This window comes from Capsicum annuum, chromosome 1 (assembly GCF_002878395.1).
Source record: "Capsicum annuum cultivar UCD-10X-F1 chromosome 1, UCD10Xv1.1, whole genome shotgun sequence".
NCBI lineage: Eukaryota > Viridiplantae > Streptophyta > Magnoliopsida > Solanales > Solanaceae > Capsicum > Capsicum annuum.
Window position 1 is genome coordinate 227,163,846 of NC_061111.1, and position 5,712 is coordinate 227,169,557.

Genomic DNA, 5,712 nt, shown 5'->3' on the forward strand with positions numbered 1-5,712 from the left:
ATATTTAGTAGTTTATAAATATTATATTTTATTTTATCATATATTTTAAGAATCCTTAGTTTTATATATTTTAGGAATTAATTTTATAAATATAATTATATAATAAATTAATGATGTGAATAGACGATTTTATCTATTGCAGAGACTTTTAATGAAGGACAAAAAATTCAAATCACTTTTCTAAAAGTTCTTCACACTTTTAATATATTATAGATATAGATATAGATTATAGATTATAGATTATAGCTATAATAGATATATTGATTATGCTTAAGAAGCAATATTTTTATTAATAAGTTAGTTCCATAATAAAATAAAAGAGAAAAATAGGAAAAAGAATTAAGATGTCGTAAAAGACAGAAGTGTAAACCATCTTTCTAGATTTTAATATTCATTAGGAGGGTAATTAGTAAATTAGACTAAAAATTATGTGCGGCAAAATCTCCCTCTTCCCTCGCCTTTTCCTTCTCCAAAGGGCACGATTTTCCTTTTCCTTTTCCTTCGCCATTGATTTTTCTAATTCAGTTGAAGCTGAAATAATCTTTGTCCCATCTCTCCCCCGCCCTCCCCCGCTCCGAAGAAGATTTTAATTCGTTCTGTTTTTTTATTGGACTTTTTATCCATCACCTATTGATTATGGTGAATTTTCAAAGAGCATATGCTCATCAATTAACGAGTGCATTTGCCACGGAATCCCAGATTCACGTCCACTTGAGGTTTGTTCTACTGAATAGTTATTTCCTTTATAACCAAGAATTTAACGTTGCAACAGGTTAACATTTTTATGCTTTGTGATATTTAATGATTCAAGATGGGGATATTGTCAATATTGATGTCACCGTTTATCTTAATCTAAGTTGTTTGTTGTAATTAATTAGTACCATTATGTGTCACTTAATTACTTCAACTTTTTTGTTTAAACCAATGTTTTGTTATGCATCAATAGAGAGAAAATGGTATGAGATGCCTTCTTGTAGCTATAAATATGATGTAATTTTTTGGGTCCTCATGTTTCTTCAAGATGTCCTCATCCTTATTCTTAAGAACCAGGGTATTTTTCATCACTAATGGCATCTTTGATGTAATCTTCTAGTGTTGATTTTCCTGTCTGCTGATTGGGATTTAAATCACTAGATTTGTAACTCTTGGTACTTGTGAGAAATATAGGTGAAGAATATTATTGAATTGTTGTAACTAACATTATGAGACCCTATTTCTAGACACTACATTCTAATTCTTTTTCAAATAGGACATTATATTACAATGTTTTTTCCCAAGTAGGATGCCATATGTTATTCCTGTTCCCACTCATATTCTAACACTTGTAATCTTTGAAATGAATTTGTGTTATCTTGGTTTCTTGCTCCCTCTTATGCTATTATACAAAAACGATAGCATTTACACCATGATCATATATCATAGATAATAACTTTTTCAACTCCCTGTTGCCACCTTCAAGCATCTTCTTCCCTGTATCCAGTGCCCTTATACTCTCCACTACTATCTCCTAATTGAGTCTCCAAATACCAGTTTGTTCCCATAGTACATACGTGGGTAGAAAGGATGCTTGAGGTCATGGTGATGGACGTTTAATCATTATATTGTAGAGGGATCAGAAGGGTGAGGTCTCTTGAGTATTTTTGTAGTGGAGGTCGCCAAAGGTGAGGATATTCAGTAGATGTCTGTAAGGGGCGTTGATGAAAGTGTGATCAGTTGGGATTTTGGTGATGGGTAGTACAAGATGGTATGGTTGTAGGCTTTTCTTAGCGGTGTAAGGTAGTCACTTTGTAAGTAGAGAAATTTGGGAAGCCGTTTCTTCAATTTATAAAGTTGTAAATGTTTTATGAAACAATATACAGTGTAAAAATCAGTTAAAGAATTTTTACCCTTACAAAATGATTAAGCAACGGAAATAGCCTCTCTATCTCAACATGAGGTAGAGGTAAGGTCAGTATACACTCACCCTCCTCAAACTCCACTTGGTGGGACTACATTGAATATGTTGTTTTTGTTGTTGCAAAATTATTAAGAAAATCAGAAAGATGTATTATATTTCCTTCTGTTAAAAAAGCCAGTTTTATTTCCTTTAGGACATTGATGACATCTTATTGTATGGAGGATGAGCTTTTTATGGTGCACTATCTTCTTAGTCTTCCTCTTTTGTGTCTCACCTGATATTTAATTAATCATAAGTGGTTTAATTATGTAGTATATTACTCCTGAAAGTCAATTTTTTCTCTGTTTCTCAGCTTGGCTTGATTGGTTATGCAGGGTTACCATGGTGACACATCAACGATGTTCTTTGCAGGAAATGTGATGAGGAAGCCAAAAACTTGGTGTAAGTATGTCTTTTTGATGGTATAGAGATATTAGTACCTTTTCTTTTTGTCTGCACGCAATATTTGAGTTCATCATTAAAAGGAAAGAAAATATTCCTTTTATGGCTCTGAAATGTGAAAATTCAACTTTTTTTTTTCATTGATGAATTTGATAAGCTACTCAACTGTATATAAAAAATTTTTTGGCTTCTAGAACAAGGAATATTGCCCCTTATCTTTATCACCTCTACTGTCAACCCGCCTCATTTGACAAGTTTGACAGGGCATGCTTTTGAATAAGCTAATGAGACGTGCTTATTATTATTATTTTAATGGTAAAAGTGAAAGAATATATTAAAGTAATAGTTGAAGTGCGTTTGAGAAAAGACCACAGCTCCGTTTGAATTTATTTACTTGGCAAAAGTGAAAGTTGTACAGGATAATGTTAATTACAGAAGTGTGTCAAATATTATAGATTAATAATGACGAATCCTTTCACGTAACTTCGAACAGAGTATTTATCTTTCGTAATTAATGGTAATACGTGCTCTTGTAATTGTTTTTTAAATCAAGGTAATGGCGAAGCTGTGATACATGTTCTTGGATATGTTCTTAAATCTGTGACTGGCAGCAAGCTATCCAAAAGTTAAAGTTGTTATGTTTGTTTTCTTATCATTATTTGAATGTCAAATAGTTCCTTAGTGACTTGGTCTCAGCATGTTCTAAATTGTGTGCTAGTGAGATATTTGAGCATAGATGTGTTCTTTGACATTTAACTATGTTTTTTCATATCATTGGAAAGATGTATTTTTTGACAGTTAACTGCACGAAGTATGTTTTTCCTTATCATTGGAACATCTAAGACCCTATTTCGCAGGCTGTCATTCAGCCTACTTCATAAAGAAGACATAACTTGATTGTAAAGATGTTGGAGCTTACCTGTTATTTAATGCTTATGCTGGTGCAAATACCCAGTGAAATAGTCTGTTTGACAAAGTGGCTTAAACAACACAGCTATATATCAACACAAATATTTACAAGTGACCTTGAATGTCAATCTAAATCTTAAATATAGTTCCAAGAGAAATACTTAAAAATGATTGGAAAATAACACGTCAGTAAAAATTGGTGATGTATGTAAGATTAATAGATAAATGATTTAGCCTCTTCGTATTTTATGAGGCTGTTGCAGGCCAGTTTTACTGATTCGGACAGGAACCAGTTAGCGCATCAGTCCAGGTGATGCCTATAGATGTGACTAATAAGCATTTAAATATTATTTTCCTGCAGAATTGCAAGAGAGATATTACAGAATAGCTTCATTTTTAGGTCTACTGGTGGCCAATCATAAGTAGCAGATGATTTTCACAATTTAGCTTCATTTCATACTTTTGCGAGTTTGCCTACAAGTAGTTCTATTTCCAGTAGACATGAAGGTACTATGAGAGCTATGGTGCTTAATAGATCAATAGCTATATTGATCAAACTCTCCTAAATATTGTCGTACTCATGTTGGATCCTTTAAAAAGATAGTACTTATGGGGGATTTGACATGCACTCGTATGCTGGTATGAAGAATTCAAGAAACATATATCAATAGTCTTTATGTGCTTTTACCACATTGATTTTAAATTTGAGTTATTTTATTTTTTTAAAAAAAACTTCAGTGGATTGTGTGCAGGTCTTGAAGTCTGCACCAAAGCATGCTGTCAGGATGTATTATCTGCGATACCATATATTTTCTACGAAATGTGCATAGATCTTGAGTATTTGTAAACAAGTTCAGAATAGAGGATCCATGTAGGTAATGAATTCCACGATTTAGCTGCAAGTATCTTATTTGCAGAACACGAAATGCATTTGGGATAAGTGATGCATTCAAAAATGCTACTTCTTGCAATACTGGAGCAAGAAGTAGCATTTTTGAATGCATCACTTATCCCAAATATTGCAGACTGCGACTAATTATTCTTTTAAGTTATTCATTCTTATTATAAGATTCAAATAGAAAGTAAGCAATAAAAATATTGTGGTGGAATTAAACTGCCATTAATTATAATTTTTTTAAGCATTAATATTATATTGTAGCAGTTGTAAACCCCCACATAATTTTTTAAAAAAACAACTAGTATTTTATTGTGGGATTTATAGAACACCACAATATTTTTTTTTGATATTATGATAATATTGCGGGGGATTATAAACTCCCATAATATTTTTTTTGAAACATTAATATCATATTGTGAGGGTTCTAAGCTGCCACTTATTAACTTAAAAAAATCTCACAAATTCAAAATTCATTTTGTGGCGGACGTCATGGAGGTTTCACAAAAGTACCACAATAATGCTCGTGGCAAGGCTTATTGTAACACTTTCTGAAACTGCCGCAAATCTTTTTATTGCGGTAAAAACCCGTTATAAATTGACAAAAAACCCGCCACAATTTATCAACTTTTTTATAGTAACATCGTCATCCCAATAGAAAATTCTCTTATTTGTATGAGCACAACAAAATTCATGTATGGATAACGTCGGATATGATATGTTCTTCTCCAATTTAACTTCATCAATAAAGTACTCTAATGGGCTTGCCAAAGATGACATAACATCTATAGAATATGCATCAAATTGAATACTTTTATGATATAGCCAAGCATTCTCAATTACAATTCTTAGATATTTTCCAACGTACCTATTCACATCAACGTAAGAATTAAGAGTGTAGTTCATCACCTCAAAAAAGACCTTAGGTGTTCTAGAAATTTTAAGAATGTGAATAAATCAATCATACATACCATATTTGGTCTTATATGACAAAATAATAATACCTCATTTCTTTTGCATGAGCGTTAGATTCACAACTGTATTTTTAATCTTTTTGTCACGAGTCTTATCTTGGAAAGATCCAAAACAATTCTTATTACATTTATACTTCTCATCAACATGCACTTGCTCAATGGGATATTTAGTTTGGACCACCTTAGGAATAAATTTATTCAATGATGATTTTTTAATGCAAATATTCCCATGAGTATCTGCAAAAAAGTCAAAATAACTAGAAGAAGAAGTAGGAATATTAGAATTAGAATAAGAAATAACCTTATTCAAACTCTCTTGTTTTTCTATCTTTACCTCACAACTATCCCTCTCCTTTTTATTTTCGTGATCATCTCTCTTTTCTTTTCTCTTGACCTCAATTGACATCTTATTCTCTCCACACAACACAACCTCTTCATTTCTCTCTCTTCAAATGTCAACATGCACTCTCTTACTCCTTCTATTATTTTCTCTCTCAAAATCTTTCATTGCCTCTTTCACATATTTCTGATCTTCATAAATTTGGGATGGAGTTAAAGGTACAAGTTTATATTTTCTTTTGTTTAGCTCAAAAGAA

At 31.9% G+C, this 5,712-nt stretch overlaps 1 long non-coding RNA gene across 3 annotated transcripts; it reads left to right on the forward strand.

Annotated features, from left to right (window-relative positions):
• Positions 1-442: 442 nt before the first annotated feature.
• On the forward strand, positions 443-4,170 carry LOC107857257. Of its 3 annotated transcripts, none has more exons than XR_001670811.2 (3): positions 443-716; positions 2,272-2,338; positions 3,986-4,170. It is a non-coding gene; the product is annotated as an uncharacterized LOC107857257 (long non-coding RNA). The 3 variants fall into 3 exon arrangements; XR_001670810.2 differs by having other exon boundaries at positions 4,000-4,170; XR_007053524.1 differs by lacking the exon at positions 3,986-4,170 and adding an exon at positions 3,609-3,929.
• Positions 4,171-5,712: the final 1,542 nt, after the last annotated feature.